Here is a 12,943-nt window from a genome sequence, read left to right as displayed (position 1 = left end):
ATTTTTTTTCTGGCTGTAGATTTATTCAACACAAAACAATCTCCAGCTTTAATGAGGTGGCTGACCACATCCACAACCAAATCTGCCTGTAAACTGGAATTCAGTTGCTGACCCAGCCCAGGCGCCAACTTCCTTGTTGGCACCAGGGGGCACAGCGTTTCATCTGTTGGTATCTCTGTCAGCTTCCCCTTGTGTGAGACTTGCAGGTCACTTTCCCTCCAGGCCTTTGGGCCATGGCCTCCCTGTCTCAGGACCTCTGTGGGGCAGCGTGGCAGGCATAATCTCAGGGGGCAGGTGGAGGTAAGCGTGGAGATCCTAGATACCCTCATTGGTAAGATAGCAGTAGAAATGTCTGCAGGCAAACTGTTCCTTTATGTAGCCTCATGATTTGAGAGACTGCAGGCCTTCATGATGTGAAGTTTGACATGTTCTTGTCTGCCAGCTCGGGGTGTTCTGGCATGTGGACATCCTTCTTGGCCACCATCACTCCCTCCTTGAAAGGGAGTTCATAAATGGCAATTCAGTTCTTCTCCGGCATCAACATCTTGGCAGCTGCTATGTATGAGACAGGTGCTGGAAAGCTAGAATATCTAGGTTTTATTCAGAATTTTTTAACATTTCTCTTATTCTTTAAAAAAATTTTTTTTAACATTTTTTCATTTTTGAGAGACAGAGAAGAGTGTGAGCAGGGGAGGGGCAGAGAAAGAGAGGGAGACAGAATCCAAAGCAGGCTCCAGGCTCTGAGCTGTCAGCACAGAGCCCGTCACCAGGCTCGAACCCACGAACACCAGATCATGACCTGAGCCGAAGTTGGACACTCAACTGACTGAGCCACCCAGGCGCCCCAACATTTCTCTTATTCTTGTTTTGCAATTCAGTAACAAAGCTTCCTGTTTAATGATGGTTTCCACAGCATTAATTAGTTGTGCTTTCGTTTTTTAATCTATGTTTTATAATTTTGGATAACAATTCAACCCAGTACTTGAAGACCATGTAGGGTTTAATTCAAATAGGATTTGGGTTAGACATGTCAATTGCCAATAAAAGTATACGTGTATTGGGGCGCCTGGGTGGCTCAGTCGGTTGAGTGTCCGACTTCGGCTCAGGTCATGATCTCACAGTTTGTGGGTTCAAGCCCTGCATCAGGCTCTGTGCTGACTGCTTGCTCAGAGCCTGGAGCCTGCTTCAGAATCTGTCTCCTTCTCTCTCTGCCCCTCCCCCGCTCACGCTTTGTCTCACTCTGTTTCTCAAAAATAAATAAAATGTAAAAAAAAAAAATAAAATAAAAAAAAAAGTATACGTGTATTGTTTGTATAAATACTACCTATACATTGTTGGTTCATGACTTACCACGTTTTTTTTTTTTTTCTTGGTTAGTTGTCAGTGGTTGTTTTATCCTGTCTGTTTTATCCTGGGTAAGTTGTCATAATAGAATTAGTGTTGTCATCTATTTGGGAATGAATTCATATTCTCTTTGGGAGAGAAACACCTTTTTGAATCGAAATTAATTTTTTAAAACTCACATCTATGGGGCCCCCGGGTGGCTCAGTCAGTTAAGTGTTTGACTCTTGATGTCAGCTCAGGTCATGATCTCATGGTCCATGGGTTTGAGCTGAACATTGGGCTTCACACTGTGCAGAGACTGCTTGTGATTCTCTTTCTCTCTCTTCCTCCCCTGCTCTCTCTCTCAAACTTTAAAAAAAGCCCACTGCAAATTCATAAAAATAACTTAAAAAACTCATATCTCTATCAATTTTAGGTGTCATAATTTATTCTTAATTGTGGCAAAAAATACATGCCATGAAATGTACCATTTTAATCTTTTTTTTTTTTTTTTTTTGAGAGAGAGAGGGCACAAGTGAGCAACGGGCAGAGACAGGGATAGAGAGAGAATCTCATGTGAGGCAGAGAGAGAAGCAGGGTTAACCCGAAGCAGGGCTTGTGCTCACCCAAAGTGGGGCTCAAGCTCACCTGAAGTGGGGCTCCAACTCATGAATTGTGAGATCATAACATGTGTTGAAGTCGGATGCTTAACTGACTGAGCCACCCAGGTGCCCCTTAACCGTTTTTTTACTAAAGTGTTAAGTGTATTTACATTATTGTAAAGTCAATCTGGAGTTTTCTCATCTTGCAAAACTGAGACCCAATACCTTTTAAGCAGCCAGTTTGACATTGGTCTCCATTTCTAAGCCCCTGGCATGCTTTCTCTCTCTCTTTCTCTTTCTCTCTCTCCCCTCCTTCCTCCCTCCCTTCTTCCCTCTCCATCCATCCATCCAACCATCCATCCATCCATCCTTTCCTCCCTCCCTTCCTGCCTTCCTGCCTTCGTCTGCCCATCGTTTCATCCTTCCTTTTTCGTGAGGTTCTCGATACTAGGTTAGTCACTTAAATGAATCATAGTGTAGCTCTCTGTGACTCATTTATTTCACTTAACATAATATCATCACATCTTAACCATGTGTATAAAGTGACAAGATGTGTTTCTTTTTTAAAGCTGGGTATTATTCTAGTGCATGTATATGCTACATTTTCTTTATTTGTTCACGAACATTTCTATTGTTTTCATTTATTAATGGTTTTCTGAATAATGCTGCTATGAAACTGCTTTTGCAAATATCTCTTGAAGATAGTACTTTGAATTCTTTTGGTTATATATGCTCAAGTGGGAGGGCTGGATCATATGAAATATGATTTAAAAATTTTTGAGGAAACTCCATTCTCTTTTCCATAGTGGTTGTGCCATTTGCATTTCCTCTAGTGGTGCATAAGGGTTCCAATTTCTAGTCTTGCTTTCCAACATGTGTAGGTTTTGTTGTTGTTGTTGTTGTTTAATGGTGGGATCTGAACGGGTGTGAGGTGATACCTCACTGCTTGATTTGTATTTCTCTAATGAATAGGGATTTTGAGCATCTCTCATATGCTTGTCCATTTGTATATCTTCCTTGGATTATGTCCATTCAATCCTTTGTCCATTTTTTAATCATGCTAGTTGCTTTTTGGTTGTTGTTGCAAGAGTTCTTTCTATATTCTAGATGTTAATTCTTTATGCTGTAGAGGCTCTGTAAAAAATTTCCTTCCATTTCTCAGATTGCCTTTCTACTCCAGTTTCCTTAGAATTACTTTCTCTGAATTCCATGAGTTTAAATATATTGTGTTTCATTTCATTAGCCTCAAGATATTTACTGGTTATTTTTTGAATTTCATTTTGACCCATTGATTGTTCAAGAGCGTGTTGTTCAATTTCCAAATATTTGTGGAATTTCCAATTTTCCATCTGGTATTCATTTTTAGTTCCATTCCATTGTGGTCAAAAAAGATACTGGTATGATTTTAATCTTCTTTATTTTGTTAAACTTATTTCATAGACAAACGGGTTGTCTCTACTAGAGAATGTTCCATGTGTGATTGAGAAGATTGTGTATTCTGCTCTTGCCTGGTGGAGTGATCTATGTTATGTCCATTATATGTAATTGGTCTATAACATTGTTCAAGTACTCTCCTTATTGAACTTGAATGTAGTCTTTTTATCCAGTTAAATCGAAGTATTACCCTTTGCTACTATCATGATGCTGTTTATATCTTGCTTCAGTTCTGTCGTTTGTGCTTCATATATATGGGATCTCTGGTGTTAGGTGCACACATAATGATAATTGTTCTGGTACCTGAGTAATTTCATCTCTTTATCTACATATAATGCCATTTTTCTGTTCCTGCACTCTTTGCACTTAATGTGTATTGTCTGATATTAATATGGCCACCTGTGCCCTCTTTTGGTCTCCATTTGCATGAAATGTTCATTTAAATACTTTTACTTGCATCTTATGTGTGTCCTTAGATTCGATGTGACTCTCTTGCAGACAAGAGGTTGTTGGATTTTGTGTTTTACTCACTCAGCCAGTTTATGCCTTTTAATGGGGGAGTTTAATTTACTTACCATCAAAGTAATTACTGAAAGGGAAGAGCTACTACTGCTGTTTTTTCATAGTTTTCTATACTTCTTGTGCCTATTTCATCCCACTTTTCCTCTTTTATTGTGTTCCATTATGTTTTTTTGATGTTTGTAGTGATATGTTTTCATACCATTCTTATTTCCTTTTTGTGTCTTCTATAGTTTTGTTTTGTTTTGTTTTGTTTTTGGTTATCATGGGGATACTTAAAACATCTCAAAGCTGATATTGTCAATACATACACAAATGTACTACTTAAAATGTCCACCCCTGCACCCACTTTATGTCACCAATAACCCAAATTATTTTGTTTTATACTCTGTAATTTAGATATATCATTTTTGTGCCTTAAAAAAATTGTCACAAAAAAAGCAATTTGTGCTATTCATAGCAATAGTCCAGTTTTCTCTACTTGTGTAAACACTTACATTTACCAGAGAGCTTTATATTTTCATGTGGTTTTAGTTACTATTTAGAATCTTTTTAAATTCTAAATAGTATGCTTAACCGATTGAGCCCCTACAATATTTTTGGTTGATATTTTCTGATCTTTAAGTACTTGAATATATTATCCTATGCACTTCCTCATATATGTTCTGCTGAGAAACTATTCATATTCTTAGAGGAGCTCTTTTGCACAAGTTGGATTGCTTTTCTCATGATGTTTCACAATTCTCTGTTCACATGTGATTTTTGATAAATTAATTATAATACATCACTGTGTTAATGTCTTGACATCTATCCTACCTAGAATTCACTGAGGTTCTTGAATTTCTCTCTTTTCACAATTGTGAGAATTATAAACCAATAGTTCTTTATGTAAGCTCTCTACCTCCTTTCACTCTCTTCTCCTAAGGGGATCTCCTTAACGTGTATATTGGTCCACTTGTTGGTATCCCATAAGTCCCTTAGACTCTGTCCTTTTCCACATGTTTTTTTTTCTCCTCTCAATGGGTAACTTAAACTAATGAGTCTTTAAATTGTCTAATTCTGGGGCTCCTGGGTGGCTTGGTTGGTTGAGCGTCTGACTTCGGCTTAGGTCATGATCTCGCAGTTTGTGAGTTTGAGCTGTGCATCAGGCTCTGTGCTGACAGCTCAGAGCCTGGAGCCTGCTTCAGATTCTGTGTCTCCCTCTCTCTCTGCTCCTTCCCCGCTCATGCTCTGTCTTTCTCTGTCTCTCAAAAATGAATAAACGTTAAAAAAAAATTAAATTGTCTAATTCTTTCTTCTGCTTGATCAAGTCTGTTGCTGGCCCTTTAGTGTAATTTTAAATTCAGTTATTGTGCTTTTCAGCTCCCAATTTATACTTGGTTGTTTTTCATACTCTGTCTCTTTTGATTTTCATTTAAGTCATGCATAGTTTACTGGATATCATTTAGTTACTTATCTATTTTTGCCTCTTCCTTCATGAGCACCTTTATGATAGTTATTTTGAATTCTTTGTCAGGTAATTAATAGTTTTCTATTAATTTAGAGCCAGTTTTGTAGTTTTATTTTGCTTCCTTGATTGGAACATGTTTTTCTGTTTCAATGTATGCCTTGTGATCTTTTGGTGAGGATTGGGAATTTATTTTTCTTAATTTTATTTAAATCCAAGTTAGTTAACATGTAGTGTAATAATGGTTTCAGGAGTAGAGTTTAGTGATTCATCACTTCCATAGAACACCCAGTGCTCATTCCAACAAGTGCCCTACTTAATGCCCATTGCCCATTTAGCCCATCCCCCCACCCAACACCCCTCCAGCAACCCTCAATTTGTTCTCTGTATTTAAGAGTTTCTTCTGGTTTGCCTTCCTCTCTGTTTTTATCTTATTTTTCCTTCCCTTCCCCTATGCTCATCTGTTTTGTTTCTTAAATTCCACATGAGTGAAATCATATGATATATATGTTTCTCTGACTTATTTCACTTAGCATAATACAGTCTAGTTCCATCCATGTTGTTGCAAATGGCAAGATTTCATTCTTTTTGATTGCCAAGTAATATTCCTGTGTGTGTGTGTGTGTGTGTGTGTGTGTGTGTGTGTGTGTGTGTGTACACCACCTTTTCTTTATCCATTCATCTTTCAGTGGGCATTTGGGCTCTTTCCACAATTTGGCTATTGTTGATAGTGCTGCTATAAACACTGTTGTGCATGTGCCCCTTAGAATCAGCATTTTTGTATCCTTTGGATATATATCTACTAGTGCAATTGCTGGGTCATAGGGTAGCTCTATTTTTAATTTTTTGGGGAAACTCCATACTGTTTTCCAGAGTGACAGCACCAGTTTGCATTCCCACCAGCAGTGCAAAAGGGTTCCCTTTCTCCACATCCTCACCAACATCTGTTGGTGGCTATGTTGATAATTTTAGCCATTCTGATAGGTGGGAGATGGTGGGAGATGGTATCTCATTGTGGCTTAAATTTGTATTTCCCTGATGATGAGTGGTGTTGAGCATCTTTTCATGTGTCTGTTAGCCATCTGGATGTCTTCTTTGGAAAAGTGTCTGTTCATGTCTTTTGCCCATTTCTTCACTGGATTATTTGATTTTGGGGCATTGAGTTTGATAAATTCTTTATGGATTTTGGATACCAACTCTTTGTCTAAAATGTCATTGCAAATATCTTCTCCCATTCCATAGGTTGAATTTAGTTTTGTTGATTGTTTCCTTCTCTGTGCAGTAGCTTTTCATCTTGATGCAGTCCCAGTAGCTCATGTTTGTCTTTCTTTCCCTTGCCTCCAGAGACAGATCTCAAAAGAAGTTGTTCTAGTCTAGATCAAAGAGCTTGTTGCCTGTTTTCTCCTCTAGGATTTTGATGGTTTCCTGTCTTACATTTATGTCTTTCATCCATTTTGAGTTTATTTTTGTACATGGTGTAAGAAAATGGTAGAGGCTCATTCTTCTCCATATTGCTATCCAGTTTTCCCAACACCATTTGTTGAAGAGAAGGTCTTTTTCCCATTGGATATTCTTTCCTACTTTGTTGAAGATTAGTTGGCCATACGTTTGTGGGTCCATTTCTGGGTTCTCTATTCTGTTCCATTGATTTATGTGTCTGTTTTTGTGCCACTATCATATTTTCTTGATGATTACAGCTTTGTAATACAGCTTAAAATTTGGAATTGTGATATCACCAGCTTTGGTTTTCTTTTTCAACATTGCTATTCAAGGTCTTTTGTGGTTCCACACAAATTTGAGAATTGTTTGTCCTAGCTCTGTGAAAAATGCCAGCGTTATTTTGATAGAGATTGTATTGAATGTGTAGATTGCTTTGTGTAGTATTGATATTTCAACAATATTTTGTTCTTCCAATCTATGAGCATGGAATGTTTTTCCATTTCTCTGTCTTCTTCAGTTTCTTTCATAAACTTTCTATAATTTTCAGTGTACAGATCTTTTACCTCTTTGGTTAGGTTTATTCTTGGTATTTTACGTTTTGGGTACAATTGTAAATGGAATTGATTCTTTGATTTCTCTTTCTGCTGCTTTATTATTAGTGTATAGAAATGCAACTGAGGGATGCTTGGGTGGCTCAGTAGGTTAAGCATCCAGCTCTTAATTTCAGCTCAGGTCATGGTCTCATAGTTCGTAGGATCAAGCCCTGCATCAGGCTCTGCTCTGACAGTGCAGGACCTGATTCAGGTTCTCTCTCTCTCTTTCTCTCTCTCTCTGCCCCTCCTCCACTGATGCATGCTCTCTCTTTCCCACTCTCTCTCAAAAAAAAAAAAAAAGGAAGAAAGAAAGAAAATAAATGCAACTGATTCCTGTACACTGGTTTTATTCTATCTTGTGACTTTGCCGAATTTATGGATCACTTCTAACAATTTTTTGATGAGTCTCTTGGGTTTTCCATGTTGAATTATCATGTTATCTTCAAAGAGTGAAAGTTTGACTTTTCCCCTTTGCTGCTTTCATAATTCTTTCTTGTCTGTGTATTTTGTGAATTTGACTATGATATGCCTTGGTGATGCTGGGTTTTTGTTGAATCTAATGGGAGTTCTATGTGCTTCTTGGATTTTGATGTATGTGTCCTTTTCCAGATTAGGAAATTCGCTCACATAAGCCTCCTGCCCATTTTTCTCTATCTTCATCTTCTAGGACTCTTATGATTCAAATGTTATTTGTCTTTAATAAGTCACCAATTTTTCTAAGTCTTCACTCAGCTCTCTAGTCTCTGGTGTGGGAATTTTGTGCCCTTAGAGACATGCAATCAGGTACCCCTCCTTTGTCTCAGGTTTCTGTCCACTTCCCCACCTTTACCCTGTTTGTGTCCAGGCTGTGTGTCTTCCAGATGGTGCCTCCCTCCAGAGTTTTATCTAAGATTGGGCAATGTTTCAAAACCCCATACTTCAGAGATCACTGCAGCTTGGACCCACACTGATTATCTGGGGTGGGTCTTGCTGAGCAATGGCTGGGTGCCAGCTTGTCCCAGAAAACATTTGCATGATTGTACAGCAGCAGAGGCTCAGAGTTTATGGTAAATCCCAATACACAGCTGGGATCTGGTTTTGCTGTGCTCTGGCATCTTTTTTCCAATATCCATAAATGTGGCAGCTCTCTAGGATCTGCTGGAACTTTTGCCCAGAGGGAAGCTGTATGGCCCCTAAGCCTCTATCAAACGCATTTCAAGCAGGGGAACCACTTCTGCCCATGTGGCACATGGAATCCTTAGACTGCGATCCTGCTTCTGGGGATTTGCCCTACTTCCTCACCAGAGCACCACCAGGCACTGAGAGCTCCAAAACCTCAGACTCTGTGCTCCACTGTTTATAGAATCCTGGTGGTATTGAAACCCTCTCCTTTCTCCCTGTCAATGGTTTTGGGGAACAGATTTCTTGTCCACTCCTCTACAAATATTTAAATATTTTCACTCTTTGTCTCCAGCTACTTTCGGGGGTAATGGTGTTCTTGTGCAATCACAGTGTGCTGCACTCTCCCCTTTCTCTTTCTCTCTCTGTCCTCTCTCTGTGAAAACTGCTCCCTAAGGTCTGAGTCTCTGCAGCTTTTCTCTCCCCCAATTCACCTTTCCATACCACATACCTGCCAAGTTCTCTTGCTCAAATTATGCAGATTGTTGTTTTAATCCTTAGATCAACTTCCTAGGTGTTCAAAATGGTTTGATCCTGATCTAGCTGTGTTTCAGGGACAAGACAAGCTCAGGATCCCCATAATGAACCAATCCTCGAGGATTGGGAATTTAAAAAACAGCCATCAGGGCACCTGGGTTGCTCAGTCGGTTGGGTGTCCGACTTTGGCTCAGGTCATGGTCTCACAGTTTGTGAGTTCAAGCCCTGCATCGGGGTCTGTGCTGACAGCTCAGAGCCTGGAGCCTGCTTTGGATTCTGTGTCTCCCCCTCTCTCTGCCCCTCCCCTGCTCATGCTCTGTCTCTCTATATCTCTCAGTAATGAATAAACATTAAAAAACAAAAACAGCCTGTGGTCCCAGGATTTATGGACTTGCTTAAATGGAGAACACAACAGCCAGCTGTACAGTAATTCTGGGGTCTGTCAAACACTCTGGAGATGTGTAATGTCTGAGTGCTTGTAATTTCACAGTTAAACAATTATTGTTTCATGTTAATTGCACATGATACACCCCTCTCTTGATGTTCCTCAGCTCTGCATTCTCTCTCGTGTTGGAACAAATACTTACCTATTCTGTGAATAACCACTACAATGCAACAAGAGGGTGTTCCCATTCCCTCAGCCCTCCATTTCAGGCATGACAGAAATAAGTCCTCCAGGCAGCTGCAAAGAATCAGACTGTTGCCCATATACATCACTCACGTCTTTCTCTCCTGAGCAGAGTTGAGAGTTTTCTCACAGTGTTGCCATGGAGTGCCAGGTAAGGTGAACAGCTACTGTGGGCAAGTATAACAAACTTTTCTTCTTTCTTCAAACTGGATCTTCTTCATTTGTGCTTGCCTGTGGGTGCTGTGTTCTCCCAACTGGCTTTTGGAGCACTCAAAAAGGCAATTTGGTCAATTTGTGTCTTCATGGAGGAACAAAGTCTTGGTGCTTCCTATTTCTCCATCTTCCCAATGCCCTATGATGGATATGAATTTTGTACATTAACGTTTTAAAGTATATATATACATAAGTGCAATAAGTGGGTTAATTCTTTTGATAACTTCCAGCTATGTCTTCTCATCACATCCTGGGATTGTTGACAAAGACAGGGGAAGAAGATTTATTCCCTATAGTGGTACTGGGAAGATATGGAAGCTGTGGCTTCAAGAATTTGGGTAATAAAAGACTAAGAAGGTGATGGAAAAAGTTGAAGGGTAGAATGTTATAATGGATGTAACTAAACTGGGACAATTACCTTTAAAGGAATCCTTACTCCCAGAAGAGATAAAGAATATAAAACATTTGGGGAAAGCCCCAGTTTAAGACACTGATGTTTGCAGAAGAAGGTCTTTATGAACACAAAGACCCAAATCCATTTTTTTTTTTTTTTAGCATGTGTATTCTCTGAAAGGAAATTTGGAAATTCTGGAAAGCTACGTATTCCATGCTGAAAGTAATGTTTTGGACCATTTCAAATATATGAAGGATTAATTACTCGAGCATTTTTGTAGATTAGAACTTTGAAAATAAAGATTTAAAAGGCTAAATATATATAGGGGAGCCTGGGTGCTTCAGTCGGTTAAGCGTCCGACTTCGGCTCAGGTCATGATCTCACAGTTCCTGAGTTCGAGCCCCGCATTGGGCTCTGTGCTGACAGCTTAGAGCCTGGAGCCTGCTTCAGATTCTATGTCTCTCTCTCTCTCTGCTCCTCCCCTACTCATGCTCTCTCTCTCCTTCAAAAATTAAAAAAAAAAAAAGGCTAAATATAATCAATTTGAGAAGTCCTTTTCTAAAGGTTCATTATTCTTCTACCAACAAATTCTTCCTTGTTCCAAAGTCCCTAATTTTGATAAACATGGGAGCGTCTTTATCCAACCATCACTGTTAAATAGGTTTCACATAATACACAGCCTACAGCAACTATGTGTAATGCCTTAGGAAGGCCTTTTGTGAGGACTTTATCTTTAATAAGTATCAAAGTGTTTATAGTGGAGACAGAACTTATGAATACAATGAATCTGGGGAAAACATTTACAAGGTTGAAATCATAATAAAGTTTAGAGAACTCACTTTCCAGATATCATTATAAAAGAAAAAATGTCAGAAAGTCTTTTTTTCAAAGCTTCAGCCTTTTTATATGTCATTGTATTCTTACTGAATAGAAGATTTACAAATGTAGTGAATGTGGCAAATCTTTTTTCCAGTCTTCAAAACTCACTCATCAATAGATTTCGTACTGAGAATAAACCTTACATATGTAAAGAATGTGGCAAAGTCCTTAACCAGTAATCAAAATTATCTGGAAGGTACATACTGGGGAGAAACCTTGAAAATGTCAAGAATGTGGCAAAGCCTTTAATCAGCACACAAACCTTTCTGAATATAAGAGAATATTTACTGGGAAGAAATATTAGAAATCTGAACAATTTGGTGAAGCCTTTAACCACTGCTTAAATCTTCTTTGATATCAGAGTATACATTCCTGGGAAAAACCTGAACAATATAGAAATCATAGCAAAGCCTTTCACCAGGACTACAACCTAAGTTAAACAAGCATACTGGGGAAAAAACTTATAAATGTAAAGAATGTGGAATGCATGTAAAGAATGTGGAAAAGCTTTACATGGAACTCAACATCAGAGAATGTATAGTGGATAATAACCCTTGAAATGAACAGACAAAAAAAGTTGTTGTGAATGTACATATCAGAAAAAGAGAGAATCATACAACATAAAAATTTAAATATGTAAAGCTGGCAATGTGCAAGATGAAAAAAATATATAATTAACAGCAGAAAATTCACAGTGAAAAGCACTAAGTGTACACGACTTTTTAGATATTAATCTAAATCAGAGTATTTGTTACCGAGAATAAAACAGGTTAAAACACATTGTTTATAGTACAGCCTTCCACATGTTAGGGGCTCTGACCTCTATGCAGTTGAAATAGGTGTGTTGCTTTTGATTCCCACAAAATTTAACTGTTAACAGCCTACTATTGACCAGAAACCTTACTGAGAATATAAACAATTTGGTGAACATATATTTGGAATGTTATAAGCAAAACCATGGAAACCACAACTCTCAGATTATTATATCAGAGAAAGAAGACTGGTTATTGAATGTTTGTAGTCTGTATTTTGACCAAGTATTATACAGTGATTTTGCAGTGGTTTTTTTTGAACTGAATATATTTTAATTAATAAAACTGAATGGGTTTTCATGTGTTAACACTGATTTGTAATGAAGGAAGTGTTATCCTTGAACCAACCTTAACCTACTCTGTCTTAAACAACATTGTAGGTAAATAGACTGTAATGACAAAGTACACTTGAACCTTGAACATGTGGTTTTGCACAATGCATATCCACTTACATCGATATTTTTTAATGGTACAATACTGTAAGTGTATTTTCCTTATGATTTTTGTGATAACATTTTTTGTCTACCTTATTTTAATATAGTCTATAATATGTATAACATAGAAAATATGTGTTTATGGACTGTTTATGTTTTCAGTGAGGTTTCTGGTCAACAGTAGGCTATTTGAAGTTAAATTTGGGGGAGTGAAACGTTATATATGTATTTTCAGCTGCTGGGGAATTGAAGAATCAACCCCTCCATTAGTCCACAGTCAACTGTACTTATGAATGCCGTGGGATAACATCACAATATTCCCTTTTTCCAGTAACCTGAAATTATTTGAGATTATTTTTCCCCAATTTATGTACTGTATCTTTTCCTCCATTTTGTAACTACTCAGACATTATAATGGTTCGAATATAGATGATATAAAAGTATTATTGAGAGTGTAGCTAATTAGTTTATATTGCACTGGACTCCATTTTATATAACCAGGTTGCCTGTAGGAGGTTCGAACTGACATTAGCTCCTTCTAATAGCTAATGTATTAGATAAAAGCCCCCAAAGTCACAAGCTAGTGTACG

The 12,943-nt window shown here is 38.1% G+C and overlaps 1 pseudogene; it reads right to left on the bottom strand.

Annotated features, from left to right (window-relative positions):
* LOC109261110 (40S ribosomal protein S10-like) lies at positions 1–544 on the bottom strand (annotated as a pseudogene).
* Between the last annotated feature and the right edge of the window lie 12,399 nt (positions 545–12,943).

This window comes from Panthera pardus, unplaced genomic scaffold (genome assembly GCF_024362965.1).
Source record: "Panthera pardus isolate Hobbes unplaced genomic scaffold, ASM2436296v1 HiC_scaffold_18, whole genome shotgun sequence".
Lineage (NCBI taxonomy): Eukaryota > Metazoa > Chordata > Mammalia > Carnivora > Felidae > Panthera > Panthera pardus.
Note: the sequence above shows the minus strand (reverse complement) of the source record. Positions and strands in the feature narration are given on the sequence as shown.